The sequence below is a fragment of the Bufo gargarizans genome, chromosome 3 (genome assembly GCF_014858855.1).
Source record: "Bufo gargarizans isolate SCDJY-AF-19 chromosome 3, ASM1485885v1, whole genome shotgun sequence".
Classification (NCBI taxonomy): Eukaryota; Metazoa; Chordata; class Amphibia; order Anura; family Bufonidae; genus Bufo; species Bufo gargarizans.
This window is the reverse complement of record NC_058082.1, coordinates 547,550,454-547,562,016: the sequence shown is the minus strand read 5'-3', so window position 1 is coordinate 547,562,016 and position 11,563 is coordinate 547,550,454.

The window sequence follows — 11,563 nt, the reverse complement described above, 5'->3', positions numbered from 1 at the left end:
AAGGATGAGCACATCCGAAGTTGATTTGCATAAAACATTGTTTTAATACTGTACACAGAGCAGAGGCTCCATATAGTATTAGAATGTATTGGCTCCGATAAGCTTAAGTTATTACTTAGCGAAGTCTTGCGAGACTTTGTGTAATAACTTTGAAAATTAATTTCTACTGTAGAAAACCTTGGTACGGAACTCGGGTCATCGGAACCAATACTTTCTAATACTGTACGGAGTGCTCGCCTGTACATCCGAAGTCAATTCCCTCATCCCTAGTTACAAAACAATGTATCATGACATTATACTCATAATTTTCATAGCAATTTAACCCCTTCAGAACCGAGTGATTTCAATTTTTGCATTTTAGTTTTTTACTTCCTGCCTTCCTGAAGCCATACCATGTTTTTTTTGCCATTAACATAGCCATATGGGGGCTTGTTTTTTGCAGGTGAAGTTGTACTTTCTAATGGCACCATTTATTATTGTATACAAAGTGGGAAGCTGGAGATATCACATTTGTATACTACTTTCACTCCATTTTCAGACACCTCTAAAAATCCATTGCATAAAGTCTGTTTAGCAGCCATAAAAATATTCAAAAGAAACAGATTATCCGGGGCTTGATAGAATTACTTTATAATTACATTCTTAAAAGTAGTATGATATAGTCTATTCCACTTGGGCGTTTTAAGATCATGCAGAGCTTACATTTCACTTTTGAAATCAGCTTAGACCTATCACCATACCAGCCTTACTGCCCACATCCCCATCTTGCAACAGAGACATAGTCAAAAGCTTGGTGGAATTCAAACTGAGTGATACTATATAACATGATTTTGGTCATAAATCAGAAAATTCTTTACTTATAATTAATGTACAAGAGCTCACTCATACAAACATATTCTTTTCTGTGTTCATTCTGTGGTTTTTTTGCAGACCATATTCATTTCAATGGGTCCGGAAAAAGAAAACAGTAGTTACTCCGTGTGCATTCCGTTTCTGTATGTCCGTTTCGCAAAAAAATAGAACATGTCCTATTATTGTCCGCATTACGGACAAGGATAGGACTGTTCTATTAGGGCCAGCTGTTCCGTTCTGCAAAATACGGAATGCACACGGATGTCATCTGTATTTTTTGCTGATCCGTGTTTTGCGGCCTGCAAAATACATACGATCGTGTGCATGAGCCCTTAATAGGTTTTGTAAATGAAATCAATCAACAACCTTGTATCCAAGAAAGAGTCTAATATGCTTTCCAATTAAATACATTTTTGTAAAATCTTATCTGATTGTTTTTTGTACTTTTTCAACTACATAGAAGTAAAATATTTTTAGGGAATTGTTTGCATGTGTTTCAATTAAATGTTTCACTATGCCAGATGTAGCTATGTGTTTCTTACTTGCTATTCTGGTTTTTAGTTTCCTGGTTGTACATCCTAAGGCCTCTTTCACACTACAGTACATCCTAAGGCCTCTTTCACACTACAGTGTTTTGCGGTCCGTTTTTGACGGATCCGTTGTTCCGTTTTTTTGCTTCCGTTGTGGTTCCGTTTCCATTCCGTTGTTCCGTTCCGTTTTTCCGTATGCCATGTACAGTATACAGTAATTACATTGAAAAAATTGGGCTGGGCATAACATTTTCAATAGATGGTTCCGCAAAAAACGGAACGGATACGGAAGACATACGGATGCATTTCCGTATGTGTTCCGTTTTTTTTGCGGACCCATTGACTTGAATGGAGCCACGGACCGTGATTTGCGGGCAATAATAGGACATGTTCTATCTTTCAACGGAACGGAAATACGGAAACGGAATGCATACAGAACACATTCAGTTTTTTTTGCGGAACCATTGAAATTAATGGATCCGTATACGGACCGTATACGGAACGCAAAAAACGGACCGCAAAACGGAAAAAAAAAACGGTAGTGTGAAAGAGGCCTAAATATGATTTACAGCAATTAGTTCAATACATTTTGTAAACTACAGATTTGGTGTCACAGTGGATAAAATCTTGTCATAAGAATTATTAAATTCTCTTTTCTGAGCTTAGGAACAAACATGGTAACATGAACCTCCAAACATAAAAAAAAAACCCTGTGGTTTCTCTTATTTATCTACACATTTAAATCCTTTTTTTTAAACAATTTTCACGAAGATGTCATCCTTATATAATGCTAGCAGAAAGACCTGGCTTTGCATGGATATATTTCATCTATTTCATTTAATGTTTGTGTGTGTTGTTAAAGATATTGTCAATATCCCCCTTAACAGTGACCTCCACAGCCCCCCCACCCCTTAACACTAACCCCCACAGTTCCTAACGTTTACATTTTCAGCAGCCTGCTCCTTTAACAGCGACCTCCACAACACCTCACCCGCCCCCATAACAAAGACCTCCACAGAGTGGCATTGTTGTCTTTAATTGACAGTATATAAAACCCCACAGAATTAGTATACACTTAAGGTCAGTTACATCAGCCTCCACAACAATGTTGGCTAAGCGTCGCAATCAAAATCATATTAAATTACACATATAGCAATCAATCAGAGTTCATATTAATGACCTGAGCTGTGATTGGTTGCTATTTGCAACCTGATGAATATCCAGGCTAACTGTCATAACAACCAACAGGCAATGGTTCCTGGAGTTTGGCGGTTAGGTTAATAAGCGGATTTTTGGTAATTGAAAAGTGTTAGGTTAAAATTTCAACTGAAAACATAGTCTATGACGTTCCCTGAGTCACAGGAGGCGGCTGTGCGAAATGTCATGTTTGTAAATGTGACGGTGCGGATTCCTTTAGCGGACATACAGTACATACACTCAGCTTTATATATTAGATTGGTAATATTTTAGAAAATTGTTCTTTACTTCATTTCATTTGCTATAAGCTGTTGACAATATAAGACTGGTCGTGTTACCTCAAGAAAATGAACATAAAGAGGAAATTTCCAAGAGGAAAGAGGAGAGAAGAAGTAAGCAGTAGATCTACAAGAAATGTTGGATAGTGTTCTTGTATTAACATCAACAGTATTAAATTTAGTTTCTTAATAGCAAAGTCAATTTAGATACCGATGTCGGCCATTTTCCTTTCGCCCACTCTGGCAATTTACGCAATAGATTTATTATATTTGGGTCATAGATGTCCTTTTTTTTTTTTCTTACACTAAATGCATGGACATATATCGATAAAATGTTCCTTTTGTCTGCAGAAAAAAACACACTCCTTTCCTACAATTAATACGCTTAAAAGCAGATCCAGGAGTAGTTCTCCTTAATTGCATGGGTTCGTCTGCAGACATAAACCCAGGAGTAAGGCCTCTTTCACACTTGCGTTGTCCGGATCCGGCGTGTACTCCACTTGCCGGAATTACACGCCGGATCCGGAAAAACACAAGTGTACTGAAAGCATGTGAAGACGGATCCGTCTTCAAAATGCTTTCAGTGTTACTATGGCAGCCAGGACGCTATTAAAGTCCTGGTTGCCATAGTAGTAGTGGGGAGCGGGGGAGCAGCATACTTACCATCCGTGCGGCTCCCGGGGCGCTCCAGAGTGATGTCAGAGCGCCCCATGCGCATGGATCATGTGATCCATGCGATCACGTCATCCATGCGCTTGGGGCGCCCTGACGTCACTCTGGAGCGCCCAGGGAGCCGCACGGATGGTAAGTATGCTGCTCCCCCGCTCCCCACTACACTTTACCATGGCTGCCAGGACTTTAGCCTCCCGGCAGCCATGGTAACCATTGAGAAAAAGCTAAACGTCGCATTCGGCAATGCGCCGAAACGACGTTTAGCTTAAGGCCGGATCCGGATCAATGCCTTTCAATGGGCATTCATTCCGGATCCGGCCTTGCGGCAAGTGTTTCGGATTTTTGGCCGGAGCAAAAAGCGCAGCATGCTGCGCTATTTGCTGCGGCCAAAAAACGTTCCGTTCCGGAATGGAAGACATCCTGATGCATCCTGAAGGACGGACTGTCCATTCAGAATGCATTAGGATAATCCTGATCAGTATTCTTCCGGCATAGAGCCCTGACGACGGAACTCTATGCGGAAGAAAAGAACGCAGATGTGAAAGAGCCCTTAGTAGAGAAAATGGTTTTGACACTAAAGTTGTTGTCCAAATAAAAGATTCTTCTTTATTGAAACACATATACATCAGCAGACACAACCACAAAGAATGTGGTATTCATTAACGCGTTTTGGACAGTGTGTCCTTAGTCGTAACAATGTTCTAAGTTGGTTTGAAATATTTAAGTGCCAGCATCCCCTCCCCCAGAAACCAGAGGAGTAGACGTCTAGCTACCATTGGTCATTCCAACACAGAACCACCTATTGCCCAATACATCATTATTGAAATCCACCTTTGCTCTATAGTTCACTGGTGCCTTAAATCAGGTTAACCCCTCTCTCACCAACGAAATAATTGAGACACATACTCCTAAGTATAAGAACCCTGAGAGGAACCTGATGAAAACCGCACAGTGTGCACAGTAACTAATACAATAGTTTTTTAAACATATTAGCTAACCACTATATAAGCCATCACAACCATACATTTCACAGAGGAACCAATATAATATACTTTTGCCAGACTAATGCATGAAGGAACATCCATATATTTCCCCATTTGTTATCTTCCTAGTATTCAACTGCTATTGCTAGTAACATACATTAATTCCTTTCTCTGGTTTAAACCTGTGGGAACCCTAGTATTAAGTCTGAAGATCCAGAAAGCTTCTCTCAAAAGTAGTTTCTTTCTGTGATCACCACCCCGTGGTGGCGCTATCACTTTTTCAATTGCAAAAGCACGGAAGCTGTTTGTTTTTCAACCGTGGATATGAATGAAGTGTTTGGCTGCGTTTAAAATATTTACAGCTGTAGGATTTATTATATAATTCAGATGTTCAAGAATCCTGCTTTTAAACTTGTGTATAGTGCTACCTACATACATGAGATCGCATTCCACACATCGAATCACATACACCACTCCCGTGCTGTTGAAATTGATATACCTTTTGATTAGAAAATATTGATGAATGGTCAGCATTCTGGAAAATTTTTCGTCACAGTTACATAATTACATGTTTTCAAGGGTAATTGCCACACTTCGTGAATCCCTTATAACTCAGCCACATGTCTCCTTGACTTTCATTTTTGTTTCGTGTGAACAGTGATGGTGAGAGAGAGCTGGACAAAGTAGAAGCCTTCCTTGGAACTATCCGGAACCCAAATTTAAGGGCGTTGTACAGAATTTCATCATCATATAATATCGGTAGGCAACTTTTCACTAATTCTCGTATTTTATTGAATTGTCTGCTAAATGTTAACACCAGGGTCGGCAAATTGTTCCGATCCCTCTCACCATCACCATATTGCTTTTTGTCCTCTATTACACTCGCACCCTGTTTATCATAAACAGATATTTCTTTAGCTTCATTCATATCCACGGTCGAAAAACTAACAGCTTCCGTGCTTTTGCAATTGAAAAAGTGATAGCGCCACCACGGGGTGGTGATCACAGAAAGAAACTACTTTTGAGAGAAGCTTTCTGGATCTTCAGACTTAATACTAGGGTTCCCACAGGTTTAAACCAGAGAAAGGAATTAATGTATGTTTACTAGCAATAGCAGTTGAATACTAGGAAGATAACAAATGGGGAAATATATGGATGTTCCTTCATGCATTAGTCTGGCAAAAGTATATTATATTGGTTCCTCTGTGAAATGTATGGTTGTGATGGCTTATATAGTGGTTAGCTGATATGTTTTAAAAAAAATTATAATATTAGTTACTGTGCACACTGTGCAGTTTTCATCAGGTTCCTCTCAAGGTTTTTATACCTATGAGTATTTGTCTCAACTATTTTGTTTGTGAGGCAGAGGTTAACCTGATTTAAAGCACCAGTGAACTATAGAGCACAGGTGGATTTCAATAATGATGTATTGGCCAATAGGTGGTTCTGTGTTGGAATGACCAATGGTAGCTAGACGTCTCCTCCTCTGGTTTCTGGGGGGAGGGGATGCTGGCACTTAAATATTTCAAACCAACATAGAACATTGTTACGACTAAGGACTCACTGTCCGAAACGCGTTAACAAATACCACATTCTTCATGGTTGTGTCTGCTGATGTATACGTGTTTAAATACAGGAAAAGCTTCTATTTGGACTACACCTTTAGTGTCGAAACCATTTTTTCTACTTATTCTTATTATACTGGGATACTCCCAAAGGTTTCTGGACACAAAGGCCAAGGAGGTGAGCTGAAAAATTCTTTTTAGATACATGTTATCTGAGTGACATTAAGTGCTCTACCCCTGGTTCCCGTTGTTGAAATGTTTAAAGCTTCTCTGATGACTTGATTTGATATCGCAGACCACCATTTGTTGATTGCCTTCCTGCCACAATATCGCTTTCTCAACCACACCGGACCGCAAATCTAAAGCGGAAGAGGTATTTTCCACAGATGACCATACTGCTATAAGAGACTTGGATTTAAAAAGTAAAATGACTAACCTGGAAAAATTGCTTTCTCAAGCGACTCGATTGTGGTGGGACTATACTACACTAGTGAAATATACTGAGAAATCAATGATCCCACGCGGTCTCAGGATAAAGAAAATTCCAACTACCATTTTTTCTGACACTTTTGTAGTAAAATGGAATCACATTTTGTCAGTGTTCTCCGTTGAGAGTCAATTTTTTATCTGAAGTGGACACTACTGACTATTTGGAAGCCACACATCATATAGTGGAGGAGTTTGTGACCCCTTTGGAATATAATAGAGATCAAAGCAAGCCGTCATATTATAGAAGGAATAAAGTTGTGAATAAAATTTTTAATGATAATGCGAATACTGGAGGTGCAACAACAAGGAACTGAGAAAAAGAGCTGTACGTAAACATAGGAAAATCACATCAAAGGTTCACTCGATTACAGAAGAAACAGATGTGAAAGAATATACTGATAAACTGAATGTCTTAAAGGGAACCTGTCATGTGGATATTTGATTATTATCTAACTAATTATATACAATCATTAACTACTAAAAAGTATTTTAGATGTATTGACTTACTGGTTTGACAGATGGTTACTTCATAATATATATACAAACTTGCCACATGCCGTATGCTAATGAGTTAATTGGAGTCCAGCGTGACGTCATTGAGTCCATCGTTTATTTAATTAACAGCTATAACCACTCCCCTGCCCACCTGCTGCTGATTCATATGGAAAATAACTGTCAATCAGCAGCAGGTGGGCGGGGAGAGTCAGGAGCTCATGAATATTCAGGACTCATCATTATCAGCTGGAGCTTTTCAATACAAGATGTTGGCAGATTGACTGGGTCAATTAAAGAAAGTGACCCAGCATTTTGCTAAGAGAATCGGTCACTTATTTATATTGCCCTTAGTTAGGACACCATAAAACTGGTGACAGGTTCCCTTTAAGTCTGTCTAAACTAGAATTGAGTAGGGAACAGATTGAAGTGTTATTATTAGGTTAATATTTTGCACCCACAGCTAATTTTGATCTGTTTAATACTATTCTGGATATAAATAAATTCATAAGAAATCTGTCTTCAGACATTTTAATGACATCCCTGTTGATACTGATAGCTCAGAGACAGATAAAGAAAAAAATGTCAATGCATTTAAAGATCTTGTGTTCAAGGAACAAATGTCATTATACTGTCTCTTTGAGCTTCAGCAGGAACGGGGTGTCAGGGAAGTAGTCAATACAGGGAACAGATTTAAAACACGCAACCCTGATTTTTATCCACTAATATCACATACTACTAGTATGGATATGTTTCAAGACACATTGGAAAAAGAACTTAAAAGGTTAAATCAAGAGATAGTAACAACAAGACTAGGGATGAGCGAACTCGAACTGTATAGTTCGGGTTCGTACCGAATTTTGGGGTGTCCGTGACACGGACCCGAACCCGGACATTTTCGTAAAAGTCCGGGTTCGGGTTCGGTGTTCGTCGCTTTCTTCGCGCTTTTGTGACGCTTTCTTGGCGCTTTTTGAAAGGCTGCAAAGCAGCCAATCAACAAGCGTCATACTACTTGCCCCAAGAGGCCATCACAGCCATGCCTACTATTGGCATGGCTGTGATTGGCCAGAGCACCATGTGACCCAGCCTCTATTTAAGCTGGAGTCACATAGCGCCGCCCGTCACTCTGCTCTGATTAGCGTAGGGAGAGGTTGCGGCTGCGACAGTAGGGCGAGATTAGGCAGATTAACTCCTCCAAAGGACTTGATTAACTGATCGATCTGCAGCTGTGGATCATTGAGCTGCTGATCCTCAATTGCTCACTGTTTTTAGGCTGCACAGACCGTTTGTCAGTCACATTTTTCGGGGGTGATCGGCGGCCATTTTGTGTCTTGTGGTGCGCCAGCACAAGCTGCGACCAAGTGCATTTAACCCTCAATGGTGTGGTTGTTTTTTGGCTAAAGCCTACATCAGGGTGAAGCTGTCACACCAAGTGCATTTAACCAGCAATAGTCGGTTCATTTTTTGGCCATATACAAAATCAGGGGCAAGCTGCGCCTGTCACCAAGTGCATTTAACCCTCAATGGTGTGGTTGTTTTTTGGCTAAAGCCTACATCAGGGTGAAGCTGTCACACCAAGTGCATTTAACCAGCAATAGTCTGTTCATTTTTTGGCCATATACTAAATCAGGGGCAAGCTGCGCCTGTCACCAAGTGCATTTAACCCTCAATGGTGTGGTTGTTTTTTGGCTAAAGCCTACATCAGGGTGAAGCTGTCACACCAAGTGCATTTAACCAGCAATAGTCTGTTTATTTTTTGGCCATATCCCAGTCTAATTCTGTCACTAAATCCATACCGGTCACCCAGCGCCTAAATACTAGGCCTCAAATTTATATCCAGCTAAATCTGTCCCTAGTGCTGTAGCTGGGCGAGTTATTTAGTGTCCGTTCAAGCACATTTCTTGTTCTGGGTTGAAATACAATTCCCAATTTAGCAATTTCATAATTTAGTGGTTTCTGCTATATCAGAGCTATTTGAAATCTATCCCTAAAAGGGTATATAATATTCAAGGTGCACATTGGGTCATTCAGAATAACTTCACACACACCCGCTACTGTGTATTTCCAAGTCTAATTCTGTCACTAAACCCATACCTGTCACGCAGCGCCTAAATACTAGGCCTCAAATTTATATCCAGCTAAATCTGTCCCTAGTGCTGTAGCTGGGCGAGTTATTTAGTGTCCGTTCAAGCACATTTCTTGTTCTGGGTTGAAATACAATTCCCAATTTTGCAATTTCATAATTTAGTGGTTTCTGCTATATCAGAGCTATTTGAAATCTATCCCTAAAAGGGTATATAATATTCAAGGTGCACATTGGGTCATTCAGAATAACTTCACACACACCCGCTACTGTGTATTTCCAAGTCTAATTCTGGCACTAAACCCATACCTGTCACCCAGCACCTAAATACTAGGCCTCAAATTTATATCCCGCTAAATCTGTCCTTAGTGCTGTAGCTGGGCGAGTTATTTAGTGTCCGTTCAAGCACATTTCTTGTTCTGGGTTGAAATACAATTCCCAATTTAGCAATTTCATAATTTAGTGGTTTCTGCTATATCAGAGCTATTTGAAATCTATCCCTAAAAGGGTATATAATATTCAAGGTGCACATTGGGTCATTCAGAATAACTTCACACACACCCGCTACTGTGTATTTCCAAGTCTAATTCTGGCACTAAACCCATACCTGTCACCCAGCGCCTAAATACTAGGCCTCAAATTTATATCCCGCTAAATCTGTCCTTAGTGCTGTAGCTGGGCGAGTTATTTAGTGTCCGTTCAAGCACATTTCTTGTTCTGGGTTGAAATACAATTCCCAATTTAGCAATTTCATAATTTAGTGGTTTCTGCTATATCAGAGCTATTTGAAATCTATCCCTAAAAGGGTATATAATATTCAAGGTGCACATTGGGTCATTCAGAATAACTTCACACACACCCGCTACTGTGTATTTCCAAGTCTAATTCTGGCACTAAACCCATACCTGTCACCCAGCGCCTAAATACTAGGCCTCAAATTTATATCCCGCTAAATCTCTCGTTACCGCTGTCCTGTTGTGGCTGGGAAAGTTATTTAGTGTCCGTCAAAGCACATTTTTTGTTCTGGGTTGAAATACAATTCCCAATTTAGCAATTTCATAATTTAGTGGTTTCTGCTATATCAGAGCTATTTGAAATCTATCCCTAAAAGGGTATATAATATTCAAGGTGCACATTGGGTCATTCAGAATAACTTCACACACACCCGCTACTGTGTATTTCCAAGTCTAATTCTGTCACTAAACCCATACCTGTCACGCAGCGCCTAAATACTAGGCCTCAAATTTATATCCAGCTAAATCTGTCCCTAGTGCTGTAGCTGGGCGAGTTATTTAGTGTCCGTTCAAGCACATTTCTTGTTCTGGGTTGAAATACAATTCCCAATTTTGCAATTTCATAATTTAGTGGTTTCTGCTATATCAGAGCTATTTGAAATCTATCCCTAAAAGGGTATATAATATTCAAGGTGCACATTGGGTCATTCAGAATAACTTCACACACACCCGCTACTGTGTATTTCCAAGTCTAATTCTGTCACTAAACCCATACCTGTCACGCAGCGCCTAAATACTAGGCCTCAAATTTATATCCCGCTAAATCTGTCCTTAGTGCTGTAGCTGGGCGAGTTATTTAGTGTCCGTTTAAGCACATTTCTTGTTCTGGGTTGAAATACAATTCCCAATTTAGCAATTTCATAATTTAGTGGTTTCTGCTATATCAGAGCTATTTGAAATCTATCCCTAAAAGGGTATATAATATTCAAGGTGCACATTGGGTCATTCAGAATAACTTCACACACACCCGCTACTGTGTATTTCCAAGTCTAATTCTGGCACTAAACCCATACCTGTCACCCAGCGCCTAAATACTAGGCCTCAAATTTATATCCCGCTAAATCTGTCCTTAGTGCTGTAGCTGGGCGAGTTATTTAGTGTCCGTTCAAGCACATTTCTTGTTCTGGGTTGAAATACAATTCCCAATTTAGCAATTTCATAATTTAGTGGTTTCTGCTATATCAGAGCTATTTGAAATCTATCCCTAAAAGGGTATATAATATTCAAGGTGCACATTGGGTCATTCAGAATAACTTCACACACACCCGCTACTGTGTATTTCCAAGTCTAATTCTGGCACTAAACCCATACCTGTCACCCAGCGCCTAAATACTAGGCCTCAAATTTATATCCCGCTAAATCTGTCCTTAGTGCTGTAGCTGGGCGAGTTATTTAGTGTCCGTTCAAGCACATTTCTTGTTCTGGGTTGAAATACAATTCCCAATTTAGCAATTTCATAATTTAGTGGTTTCTGCTATATCAGAGCTATTTGAAATCTATCCCTAAAAGGGTATATAATATTCAAGGTGCACATTGGGTCATTCAGAATAACTTCACACACACCCGCTACTGTGTATTTCCAAGTCTAATTCTGGCACTAAACCCATACCTGTCACCCAGCGCCTAAA